We start from the raw sequence: 14,381 nt of genomic DNA, 5'->3' as shown, positions 1-14,381 counted from the left end.
TTTAGGCAGTGAGTTTTTTTAGAATAGAGATATGGTTCTATTTATTCCTTTGCTTGACACATGGTATCTCGCCTGTGTAAAATACCAAGTGGAGGGGAATTGGAGAAGAAGTCAGCTTAATGCAGGGTGTTGTAAAATGCCATTTACAGTTATGGCATTATATAGATTCTAAGGTATGTGATGGAATTCACATGGGTCTAGAGTGCTTCCTCATTAAATAGAGTGGGGGCAAGGTGGCTTTATAGCTCTCTTCATCTGCCCTGCATCTAATACTTCCCCTGTATCTCTTCCAAAGTTTTCTTTGACAATGATCATCAAGGAGCTAGCTCAGGAAGCTATATTCAGATAGCTTATTTCATTCATTGGTGGATTTTTTTTTTCTATTTGTTCGTTTCTCTTTCTTTCCTATTTCACACAGAATTGCTAGGAAATTATTTGCCTCTAAGCAGCACATGACATCCAATTTGCACTCATTTTTGCCTGTTGGTTTTTCAGTGTCTGATCTGCACATGCAATCATAGTAATTTGCACACATACATTAGGTATTTGCATGTGCAAACAGCCAGTTAGGCACATGAGTTAATACAGAGAAGACAGAAAATCACAGTGGAGTTAGATTTCATTGGCTATTATAACAGGTGAGAGAAGGTAAGCAGGAAGCCATTCAACCATTAGCTTCTCTGCTAGGACTACCAACAACGGTGCTAATTACAGTGGTGGTGTTGCTGTACACGTACAACTGGCAACTCAGAATAGGATAAAGACTGTATATTCATTTCACATCAGTCACAGGATTAAACCAGCTCTAGTACATATGCTGTTATAGCTCGTGATTAAAAAGTTTTGTACTTATTAAAAATAATTTAAGGCAAGCACTAGCCTTTTTTTAAAAATGAAGCTTTGACCTTTAGGGCCAAGTTCATGCAAGAGTTGAAACTGTGTGCCTGAGCACAAACTAGTCCTTACGGCCCAAACTCTTCCCCAATGCCAGTTTTGACATCAATTTTAATGGGATCAGGAGCAGGCCATTTGCCCCAAAATGACAAAAGTAGTTTGTTAAACAGAACAGATTTATTTCATATCTGAAGCGTAGCAATGGGGCTACAAGTGTAGATAAAGGGGGAGCAGTTGCCTGGAAAAGGTTAAGAGATCTCTGTTCATCAGACAACTGAGTGAGATGTATAAGGCCAAAAGGGGAGAGAAGGAAAGGGACAGGTATGTCCCCTTTCCCCTGGCTGGAGGAAGCAAAGGAAAGGCCTCCAAGAACTGTAGCCAGCCTGTGTCAGTGAGTTCTTTTATTTTGTGTTATGTATATGTTTTGTTTAAGAACATAAGAACAGCCATACTTGGTCAAACCAAAAGTTTATCTAGCCCAGTATCCTGTCTTCCGACAGTTGCCAATGCCAGGTGCCCCAGAAGAAATGACCAGAACAGGTAATCATCAAGTGATCCATCCCCTGTCACCCATTCCCAGCTCTAGCAAACAGGAGCTAGGGCCATCATTTCAAATGGTAAGCTGTGCCCTGAGGCAAGGGCCTTTAAAGGACACAGGTGTGGCATTTACTTCCTTTCCAAGTCTCGTGAAATAAGGTCCAGTGAAATAGGCCACCAGCTTAAAGGCTGCAAAACAGCATCTCAGTCCACTAACTTTAAACCAGAAAAATCTCACTGTAGCTGAAAAGATAGCCAAACAGATTTCTTTCATTAGGTTTGATAGAAATCATTTGCTTTGGGGTTCAGGCTCGTCTGGGAAGCCTCAGCCCTTAGCAAATTTTAATAGACATGGTTTATTACAAATCACTGAAGAGAAGAGTGTGTAATGGAAAGGTTGACTCAGCTTTAACTACAGTAATACCAATGGTCAGAATAGTATATTCATGGGACTGAAAGACTAATCTGCTAGAATGAGAATTCTGAAGATCAAGTGGAGCGTATTCAGGATAAGGCTTTATTATACTGTTTGTTGTCAGCACATTGTTCTTCACATCATGGATTTCCTAATATGGGCTCAGTCCTGATTCTGCCATGAACACAAAGTAACGGGAAGTGTATTGTTGGACAGGAAGGAGATTTTGACTCTCAGAGGATCTATATCTAGCCCAATATACATCACCTGATGCACTAGTACAGAGGTTCTCAAACTTTTGTACTAGTGACCCCTTTCACATAGCAAGCCTCAGAGTGTGACCGCCCCCCTTTTAATATATTTGACACCATTATATATGCTGGAGGCAAAGCAGGGTTTGGGGTGGAGGCGGACAGCTCACGACCCGACCCTCCCCCCCCGCCATGTAATAACCTCACAACCCTCTGAGGGGTCCCAACCCCCAGTTTGAGAATCCCTGTGGGAAAGAGAGTGCAGATCCATCCATTCCCTTCCCCTTCCCTCTCATTCTATGGAACATGTTTTCCCTCCAGCACAGAATGACAGTAGGTGTAGCTGGCACAAGGGAGTAATGGGCAATTTATACCCTCTCCACCAGCACACAGAACAGACTGCAATCTAGCCCTTGGGGTGGGAGGGAAGAGATATTTTTAAAGCAATATAGGCCGATTTTTCAAAATCTGGTTCTTCTTTTGCAATCAAATAGTTTAGTTTTCCCCAGCATTTGTTACTTGGGCATCAAAACTACCTGAAATGGAAGTGTAATTAGAGGCTTAGGTGGCCAAGTACATCTAGTGGGGCATGTAACTATCCTTGCAATTATGTATGTTGTCATTATTTGCACTACACACAGACACCTGCAAGGCCCACTGTTGGTTCACACATTTGTATTTTTAAGGGCTAAGAGCCATAGCAGACATGAGACCAATGAATGTGGTTTAGATTAGCTCTTCACTTGAAAATAGGAAATCCGCAAAACTACATCCTCAAGTCTTTACTCAGGCAAAATGACCCCTGTTATCAGTATGAGTTTTGCTGCCAACTTTGGTCCTAAATTAATATGATTTAAAAAGTCAAATTCTTAGATTCTGACCCTGTAAAGAGCTCCACAGGAATCCACCTGGGCAGTGTTCATTGAAACATCTTTTTTCGCAAGGGGATTAACTTTTAGATGTTGTTCAGAAATGAGCATCAGTATAGGACAAGAGAGTGGATAAATAATGCCAGTCCTATTGCATGTTACTTTATCACCAATTCTCCCCAGGTACCCTGTTCTATGTGAAACACTGATACTTTTCTAATTCCAGTGTGCCACAATGCATCTTGCCATTGTTAACAGATGACTGATTGGCTCACAATCTTCTAAATGATAGAGCTGCATATTATTTACTAAAAAGAAAAGGAGTACTTGTGGCACCTTAGAGACTAACCAATTTATTTGAGCATAACCTTTCGTGAGCTACAGCTCACTTCATCGGATGCATACTGTGGAAAGTGTAGAAGATCTTTCCACACTTTCCATAGTAATGCATCCGAAGAAGTGAGCTGTAGCTCACGAAAGCTTATGCTCAAATAAATTGGTTAGTCTCTAAGGTGCCACAAGTACTCCTTTTCTTTTTGCAAATACAGACTAACATGGCTGTTACTCTGAAACCTGATATTATTTACTGAAGCCCTTCAGTAACACTATTAAAAATGGATCAGGGAGTAATTGTTTCCCTGTGATTAATTTAATATAAATTGGTTCATTTGCCATTCATCCAGAAAATCCTAATCACAAGGAAGAGTAATTTTCTCCACTCCCCCACCATCATCATCCATCAGAGCATGAACCATAAATATATCTCCCACTAACCTTGTTTGCAGTAATATCAATACTTTCAAACACAAGTGATGGAAACGCTATTACCTGAGACATTAAAAACTGCACTGGACAGGGAACTGTATATATGGGAACAATTTTGTACGAGCAGAAGGATGGAGAATGTAAACAACCTCGTCCATAAATTCATTACTTTTGCTGTTAAAATAATACTTGATTTGTACTCAGCCTTTAAATACAAAGGATCTTTGTAGATCTTTGGATTGGACCAAAAAGCATTAGTTCTGGGGACCCGTGCAAAGGAGGCTAAAAGCTCAGATGTGCATGGCCCTAATCCTGATGCTGCTCTGTACATGGCCATTCCCTCTTTGCTTATGTTAGGCTTTAACAGCCACTGAAACAACCCCTTTTTGCGAACGGCAAGTGGCACATGAACCTCTACGTCAGCTCTATTGCCCTGTAGGATCACCCTTGGAATGATCCTCCCTGGGCCAATCACACCAGGTTTACTAGATTACGCCAGCACTGCACAGCAAAAAGTGTTTGTACCACAGCTAATCCTTAGTTTCATATTTTTCATCATAGACGCTCTAGTAGATATCAGTACTTGGTAGTCATCTGCGTCACACTCCAGATATGATGCACATACTATGACATGTTGCTCTCAGCCTGTGCGAGGCACCCGAGTCCGAGTCCTGCAGTCTTTATGCAGGTGAAATTCCCTGTCATGCAAATAGGAGTTTTGCTGGAGTAAAGTTCCATCAAATACCGCAGGATGTGAGGAATATGAGAGATGCAGTAAAATGTGCTGAAATTAAAGTAGTGATGAAAGGGAAATAGAGGTTATTGCTGCTCTTAGAACATGTCACAGGCATATTTCCATTTTAATAAACAAGCTAAGCCTTCTCTCTCTGTGACTGAGCATCACACACAGCTCAACCTGTCTACCTGGCTGATCTAAGTTTTGAGCACTCAGTGGGAAAATTTGACTGTTTGTCTGTAAGTAGATATTTTACACCAACTAAAAAAGGAAAGCCACTGCCAAGATCACCATCTACCATAAAATACCTTTCATTAAGCCCCATCTCAGACTCAAACAGCATGGTTCAGATTTTCTTTTAAATGTTGGTTACTCGCTCAAAAACCTCTCTTCTGTATTCATATTTCTAGGATGTTTTTCAGTCTTCCTACGCATTCCTTTTGTTCGCGTATAACTTAGCTGGATATGCATGTATGAAAAAGTTGCTGCAGGTGTCTCTTAGTTCTTCATAAAGGACTCAGTCCCCAACCCTTCAAAGTCAATAGGAGTGTCATTACTCACTTCAGTCGTTTTGGAAGCAAGGCCAATGTGTTTCCCTACCTCCTTCAAACTTTTTAATTTAAATATTGGTGGCTATGATGCACTGGACCTCAGAGTAGCACCCTGTAACCCCCATATTAATCATTTGTATGTGGCTGTGATATTTCATACAAAGCATGCCATGTAAGATACCATATGAAAGGTCATGATCTGCTGAAACTCTTTGTTCTGTCAAAATATGTGTATTGTTAATGTATATCAAATTATGAGATTTGGCTTTATAGTTGTTATTGAAATACGTTGTGAGTTTGGGAGACGCCCACTGCTAGTTTTTCAGTGACAAAGGTGGTGACCCACAACCAAACAGGCATTAAGCAACCATCACAAGCCATTGACAGAAGGGAATTGTAAACAAGAGATTTACAATTCTGAGAGAGACAGTTGCACAAACTCCACACAATGAGGACTCAGCAAGGCCCACCAGGACATATCTGAGCCAGTATCTTTCCTGGGACATGAATTGAGGGTATGAAATAAGGGACAGCAGCGTCATGAGACCACCTCTCTCCTCCCCCACCTACTCTGAAGGCAACAAGAACACTGGGAAGATATAGACTTTGAATGGAGGAGATTGGTCGCAGACTGAGAAGGAAATTAAGCTTGTGTATTAAGAACTGTAACCTGCCTGCAATGTGCAATGGTATAAGAAAAGTTGTTTGATTCAAATCTTGCGTAGTCTGAAAGTTTAGGATTTAAAATGCGTATTTACTTAGGTAAGTTTCAGAGTAGCAGCCGTGTTAGTCTGTATTCGCAAAAAGAAAAGGAGTACTTGTGGCACCTGGCACCTGAGAGACTAACCAATTTATTTGAGCATAAGCTTTCGTGAGCTACAGCTTATGCTCAAATAAAATGGTTAGTCTCTAAGGTGCCACAAGTACTCCTTTTCTTTTTACTTAGGTAAATATTTCTGACCTTCATACCTACCACTTACTGTAACGTAAAATCTATCTTTCTGTAGTTAATAAACTTATTTTAATGTTTTATCCTTTCCCGTGAGTTTTTGAAAGTGCTTGAGGAATCTGCTCAGATTACAAAGGCTGATCCATGTCCATTATCCTTTGGTGAAGTGGCGAACGAATTAATGAGCTTGCATTGTTCAAGAGAAGGTCTTGAGAGCATAAGATGGTAAATTACCGGGGTATAGGGCTAGGGGGATTTGCTGGTGTTTCCCTAGGTATGGTTCATGAGAGCATTCATGTAACTTAGCTGGATGTGTCCCTGCATGCTGTTGACTGAGTGACTAAAGCACCTGGAGAGATTTGCTGCTTTTCACTAGTAAAGCATTGTGAGAGACAGCCCAGGCTGGAGAGTTAAGGGAGCACAGCAGTCCTACGGTACCCCAGGAATCCCATCACAGTGGCCATGAACTGAAAAACACTAATATGTCAGCTGATATTGTATTTTTTTTGTTATGTTTCAGGCTTTTAACTTGCTTCATGACAAGCATGTCATTTTATTGAAACAACATCTCAGAGAGATGTAGATGGACATATTTCTGAAACATGTTCCATTGGGTTTTGTTTTGTACCAACCCATTGCCATATAAGAAACAGAAGAAACCGATCTCTCTTTTTATCTCAAGATTCCTTGTCATCAACAAGGAGCACAATAAACATACAGGGTGAAATTCTGGCCCCATTTAAATCAATGGCAAAATTTCCATTGACATCAGTGGGGCCAGAATTTCATCTACAGTCTTCAGTTGCATACTATGGCCTTTTTTAACTTGACTGAAACACTAGAAACCTCTCTGAATGCTGGTAATCACGGACCAGGAACATGGTGACTTGTGCAATCTATCTGTGTGATAGGCTTAGACCAGAACCAAATATACCGGATCCTGGGTCTACAAGTCTGGACTTCATGGTTTGAAAAGATATGCATGCACGCGCACACACAAGCACACTTTGAACCATTAAACATTGGATATTTGTAATCACTTAAGTCATCTGATATTTAAAAACAGAATTCAAACTTATCCAAACCCTTCTTCCATCTCCAGTGTGATTGTAGAGGATGCTGCCTCCTGCAGAACTAGTGCAGATCTGCTAAATGGGAGAACGGGCTTGCCAAATTCTGCCCTCTCAGGGATGCTCCACCCCATATACCCAGGAGGGGAGTCCGATGGGGGCTCTCTTGGTGCCAGCATCCAGCAGTCAGTAGAGTGCAAGCCAAGGTGAAAGTTGAGGCAAGGGCAGTGACTCCAGTGTTAAACAGACTCACTAGCCATTGTCCATGGATTAGAGTTGCCTTAGGACTGTAGCAGCATCTGTACAGCAGCTTTGAGATGAAGGAAGATTCCTTTCCTCACCTTCACAACCCCCCATGCACCAGGTTAGGCCTTGCACAGGAAGGATAGGCCCTAGAGTGTACTTTTGTTACTTGGAATAACAGGCCCATCTCCTGAGCTGATGTTAATAGACATAGCTCCATTAACATCACTTGAACTATGTATATTTACGCCAGCAAAGGATCTGGCTCAATGCAATTTCATTTTAAAAATATCCCAGCAAAACACATTTGTTTAAATGGCAATAAGTTACATTAAATGACTGTACGCTTGTTTTTACAACAATTTTATACGGAAAACTGATTTTAATGTTAACTGTAGGGGTTCTTCCCCCTTTTTCTTACTCTTTTCTATTTCAAATAACTACATTCACACAGAGAGACAGCAATGGTGAAAACTTGTTTGATCCTAGCTGTTGCTGAGGTCCAGTACAGCACAACGGGAAATCAGAAACTCCATACATTGCTCTGTAGCTGGTACTAACCAGGTAGTCTCTTCTTCCTTTCAATTTACTCAAGCTACATCTCTAAAATCTGGTTCACGTACCAATGGAAGTCTCATTTATGACCAGTCAGTAGAAAACTTTGTAACGTGTGGATGTGATGTCAAATCCATGACTAACCAACCTGTTCTCTCAGTCAAAAATCTTGTTAATTATTAGATGTGATATCATATCCAAGAATAACACCATTTTGATTGACAGCTCTGAATAGGAAATAATAAACAGAAAATATTTGAAACAGCAATGACATGCCTTAACATAATACTTCATATGTACTAGAGTTAAAAAAGCCAACAACTAGGTGACATTGCAGTACTTGTATGTAGAAGTTCTAATGACAAACACTTCAGATTTTCTCTCATTTTGCAATACTAAGAGAACTCTATGGAATTATGTCTCTGTGCCACACAGCTTATTTAAGGTCTACGCTCCATGTAAAATGCGAATTATCAGTGAAGAAATATCTTCTGTTTACAGCAGGCATTTTGTTTTTAAACAAACCAAACAACTATAAAGCTCTGTACAGTAATTGCTATCCTGGGTTCTCTCAGAACGATGAACTTGCAGGATTAGTGGCCTGACTGATTCTGAGTTTATATCTAATTCTATTATGATCAGTTCTAGTTACTGATACATAAAGGTGGCCTGATGACCATAGTATACGAAGGGAATATTGGATCCTCAGCTAGAGTGAATTGGCATAGCTTCATTGAAGCCAGTAGAGCTGTGTCAATATACACCAGCTAAAGATCTGGCCCAAAGAGTATGTTGTCACAGTTCTTGCTCGGGCATAACCTCACCTCTGTTACAAGCTATGTATTTGCACCCATCTGTTCTGTGCAGGAGAGGGGAATTATATGTGCCATTGGCATTGGAGATAGGGAAGAGGAAGTGAGAATGTCCAGCATAGTGCATAGGAAATTAAGACACATATACAGCTCACTTCTATAGGTCCATACATTACACTTAACTCCCTATGTATTGCTCTGAAATTGTACATGCAGACAAAGTCTCTGCTGCTATCTACAATTAAGTGACTACCTTTCGTTACTACCATCCAAATTACTTTCTGGTAGTTCAGTTCATCTCTAAAATACAATATCCATTTTCCTGAAGTCACTGAACTATCACGTTTATTGCACACAATAAGCTATTGAGAGTGTATCTGCGTAAGAATGCACTACTCATTTCTTGGATTTGCCATCCTATGATCAGGTACACAATCACAGAAAGGAGATTGTGCAACAATAAATTGTCTTGCTGGGTTTGGTTTTGTTAGCCAGAAGTGAATGAGTTTTAAGTTCACTTATTTATGAGTTGCAGGTAGTCCACAATATAAATCTATAACTAGGAGTGAGTGTTACAGATATATTTAAGAGTGCACAGTGAAGATTATATGCATCATAATTCAGTGGCTTTCAAATTTGCTGCTTTACTGCACACTCTTTTAAAGCTGAACCTCTCACCTAGTCCTATATCATCAGTGCCCCACCCTCCTTCCATTGCTTTAGCTCAGTGGCTCTCAACCAGGGGTACGCATATTCCTGTGGGTACGCAGAGGTCTTCCATGGGGTACATCAACTCATCTAGATATTTGCATAGTTTTACAACAGGCTACATAAAAAGCACTAGTGAAGTCAGTACTAACTAAAATTTCATATAGACAATGATTTGTTTATACTGCTCTACATGGTATACACTGAAATGTAAGTACAATATTTATATTCCAATTGATTTATTTTATAACTATGGTAAAAATGAGAAAGTAAGCAATTTTTCTGTAAGTGTGCCAAGACACTTTTGTATTTTTATATCTGATTTTGTAAGCATGTATTTATTAAGTCAGGTGGCGGTATGCAAGACCAGTCAGACTCTTGAAAGGGGTACAGGAGTCTGGAAAGCTTGAGAGCCACTGCTTCAGCTAACACTTCTCACTGCCTTAGTGATACATCAGATGCACATCATTTAAAGTCAATTAATTTGTTTTTATCTTTTAAAGTTGTAAAGCTTTGTCAGAAGGCAAAGAGAAAAAATAGAGAGGTACATGAACTCCACAGTGTCACTTAGTCGCTTTCAGAATAGACCTGTACCTTTAAACAAAACCATGTAATCACATGTTATAACTGTTTTGAATGACCAGGAAATCCTGAGGGGTCTTAGTGTCAGTAATTGCATTCACACACGTTTTCAAGCTGTGAACGTCTCCAGGCAGTTGGTAAGGAAGAATGGCATTGAAGTCAATGTTCGTGAAAACACCATTGTCTTGGGTGGAGCCTGACCTCCCGTATTCTTTGCCTTTCCCATTTCCTATCAGAAGAATATGGCAGGCTACAGTCATCATAGTGATTTTCAAAGACAGACTGCAATGTTTCTATAGTGCTCTGGCTGGCTAGCTACCCAGAAGGTCTATGTGACTCTGGGGCAGAGACTGTGTTGCCCTATAAGTGAGCACACTGTTTATCACAGTGTTCCTGCTTACTTTCCTGAGCTGCTCTCCCCCTTGCTGTCTGGGTAGGCCCTCGAAGTTTCCCTGGTTCAGCTGCACCTGGGCTACTCACAAAATTTATCCAAAAATCTTTATTTATTCAAAATGAAATTACCTCAAACAAAAAAGCTTGATAGCAAAAGTGCTTCCTGGACAGTGCTTTCCTGGGCAGCAGGGGCTGGTTTCCATCCCTCCGCCAGAGCCTCAGAAGATGACGCTGGGTCACCCCTTTCCCTCCTGGGCTTGAAGGTCCACTGGTAAATTGTCTCTCTGTTTTATCTGCCTTCACAATGAGAGCAAAGAGCTTTCTCCTCCCTCCATGGTTTGTGTCTTGATTGACTGGGGGAGAGGGGAGCCTTGCCACACCCTACACTACAAAACTCCTGGCTCCAAGCCCTTAAAGAAACAGTCATCTCTTCTCTCCAAGACTCATTCTCCCCATTTCCTCTCTGTGATGGGGCATTTTCCCCGCATTGGCCGTGATAGGGTTAAAACCCAGCCTGGAGGGCTGCAAGGAAAACAGCCAATTAGAGCAGTGGCTGCAGCCAATTAGGCAGCAGCTGGACCAGCCATTCGGGGCCCAGCCAGTCCATATAAAAGGAAGCTGCAGGCCAGAGCTGGCCAGTCTGCTGCAGAAAGCCCAATGGAGGGGACCAGCTTCCTAGAGGACTGCAGAACTAGTACCATGAACAGGGCTGCTAGGACATGCAGGCCCGAGGCCCTGGGAAGAGGGCAAAGGAACCAGTAGCAAGAGCCAAAGGTGCCAGGGCTATGGGGAAGTGGCCAGGGAATTGAGACAGACTGATGGAGAAAGAAAGGAGGGGCAGCACGAAGCTGCTGTTTACAGGGTCCCTGCGCTGGGACCTAGAGTAGTGGGCAGGCCCTGGTCTCCCTCGCACACACCACTTGCTGCTGAAGAAGTGGCCAGTCTATGGCCTGCTAAGCTGCTGTGAGGAGCATCTAGACTGCTGTGGAAGGAGTCTCCCAGAAGGGAGGACCCAGATTGTGACACAGCCGGAGGGCTGTGCCACAAAGCAGAGGCAGTGAGACTGAAATTGCCGTGGAGACAAGGACGGGAGAGCTACCACCACCGGAGGGCACATCCACTGACCAGAGCTAATCCTGAAATGGCCAGCAGGAGGTGCCAAGGCGGTGAGTGACCCCGTAACACTCTCCTTCCATGTCTCCCCGAGATGTCCCCTGCCCCAGGGTCTTTGTTTGGGTGAGACTACTTGGAACGGGGTAGCCTGGACACCCTCCTTACCCTAACTACTCTTCTCCTTAAAGGGGCAGTATACACTGTTAAACTCTTCAATACAGATAAAGTGCTGATGGAACTACTGACTAGGGATGGGACTTTCAGAAGCATTCTGCATTGTCTAAATGCCCCCTCTTGAAGACACTGGTACAACTGTGATGGACATATTGAGAGCAGAATTAAATCAACACAGATCCCTAGGAACATCCCATCTTTCCAGATCTATAGGGTCTGAAATATTATTTTACCCTCTCTACCTGCTCCCATGTATAATAAAGAAAGTAGGGGTGTAATGGACCTGAGGAAAGAATTCAGGCACTTCAATTCCTATACATAAGGTGACCAGATAGCAACTGTGGAAAAATGGAATGGGAGTGGGGGGTAATAGGCACCTATACAAGAAGAAGTCCCATAAAAGGCCCTGTTCCTTTTAAAAATGGAACATCTGCTCACCCTACCTATACACTGTGTCTGATAAGTTTTGAGATTTTTCTCGAACTGTGGCTGCAATAAAGATCTCACCCCATGAACCTTTCTCCATCTGCATTCAATGACAAGGATAAAACAGTATAGTTTTCTCTAACTTCCTTGGAATAGTTTTCCATAGCACATGTACACTGGTCAAGTCTATTTCAAGGGATCTCACAAGAAATACCTGTCTAGAAGCTAAACCTATATAAATACAAAAAGATTTATCTTTTGGAGATGGTGCTAAGGGCACGACTACACTTGCAGATATAGAGTTAAACCCGCCTTCGGAGAGCGCAGTAGGGAAAGCGCTATACTCTGTCCACACTGACAGCTACAAGCGCACTGGCGTGGCCACATTTGCAGCAACTGCAGCAGCATTGGGAGCACTGCATTATGGGTAGCTATCCCACAGAGCACCTCTTCCCATTCTGGCGCTGTGGCTTGTGGGAAGGGGGCAGGAGGAGTGGGGCACTCTGGGGCCTATCCCAATGCCCTGTGATGCATTGGTTCACATCCCAGCAATCCCTGTGCTTCCGTCCACATTTGGCACCATCTTTCAACATTTTTTGTACTGCGAGCTCTGTCTTCCCTTTCAGTCTTCAGGAATGGAGCCTGAACTGCTGAGGAGTATGCTGATGAGTCTTGCCAGCACGTCACGTTTGGCAGTCAAGTTATTCCTTATGATCCAAAGGGACAGTGAGGGCTGCAATGATATTGACTCAAGTAATGCATATGACATGAGTTTGATTGTAGCATTCACGGACATGCTCACCACCATGAAATGCCATTTTTGGGCTCAGGAAACAAGCACTGAGTGGTGGGATCACATCATCATGCAAGTCTGGGATGATGAGCAGTGGCTGCAGAACTTTCGGATGAGAAAAGCCACTTTCATGGGACTGTGTGAGCAGCTCGCCCCCACCCTGCGGCGCAAGGACATGAGATTGAGAGTTGCCCTGCTGGTGGTGAAGTGGGTGGCTATTGCAATCTGGAAGCTGGAAACTCCAGACAGCTACCGATCAGTCGCTAACCCATTTGGAATGGGAAAGTTGACCGATGGAATCATGTTGATGCAAGTTTGCAGGGCCATTAATTGCATCCTGCTCAGAAGAACCATGACTCTGGGTAATGTGCATGACATTGTAGATGGCTTTGCACAAATGGGTTTCCCTAACTGCGGAGAGGTGATAGATGGCGCACACATTCCAATTCTGGCATCAGCCCACCTAGCATCCAAGTACATTAATTGGTAGGGGTATTTCTCTATTGTTCTCCAGGCACTTGTGGATCACCATGGGCGTTTCATTGACATTAACGCAGGCTGGCCCAGAAAGGTGCATAACTCACGCATCTTTTGGAACACTGGTCTGTTCAGGAAGCTGCAAGCTGGGACTTTTTTCCCCAGACCAGTAGATCACCATCGAGGAAGTCAAAATGCCCATCATGGTCCTTGGAGACCCCGCTTACCGTTTAATGCCATGGCTCATGAAACCCTACACAGGGAGCCTTGACAGCAGCAAGGAGAGGTTCAACAACAGGCTGAGCCGGTGCAGAAGGACTGTGGAGTATGCTTTGGACCATTTAAAGGGCCGCTGGCACTCTGTATGGGAAGCTGGACCTGGCCAATGACATCATCCCCGTGGTTATAGCCACATGTTCTACCCTCCATAACATTTGTGAAGGGAAGGGTGAATGATTCACTCAAGCATGGAACTCGGAGGTTCAACACCTGGAGGCTGAATTTGAACAGCCAGAGAGCAGGGCTACTAGAGGGGCCCAGCACGGGGCTGCAAGGATTAGGGATGCCTTGAGGGAGCAATTTGAGGCTGAAAGCCACCAGTAATGGGAGTGAAGTGCAGTGGTTCCAATGTTAGTAGGAATCTGTGTTTGCTACGCTGACTTGTAGTGCCTGTTTCTTTCCTGGGCTACGGTATCTTTTACTTTATGCAATAATGTTTTCAAAACCCAAAATATCCATTTATTTAAAAGAAACAACTACTTGGGGAAACAAAGGGCAAGGGGGTGGGGTGGGGAATGGTACAATCACAGATTTGCGTATGTCCTGTTCTCATATGCAGCCTTCCTGTCTGGAGTGCTGTTTCATGAGTGCTGCACTTCAGGATGGCTACACTGCATGGTGATGGGGGTTGAGTGCAGTGGGTAAGGGTTGTAGTTGTCAGGGCTGGGTGGTGAAGCTACAGGTGTTGGAGGCAGCTGGTGTCAGTAAGATCCCAGATGTTGGGGAAAGTGGGTTGGAGGTGACATGGGAGCACAAGGGAAAGTTTTGGGACAAGGGCTGTGGGGGGGG

Source organism: Lepidochelys kempii, chromosome 12, assembly GCF_965140265.1.
Source record: "Lepidochelys kempii isolate rLepKem1 chromosome 12, rLepKem1.hap2, whole genome shotgun sequence".
NCBI lineage: Eukaryota > Metazoa > Chordata > Testudines > Cheloniidae > Lepidochelys > Lepidochelys kempii.
The sequence above is the reverse complement of the archived record's forward strand: the minus strand, read 5'-3'. Positions refer to the sequence as shown.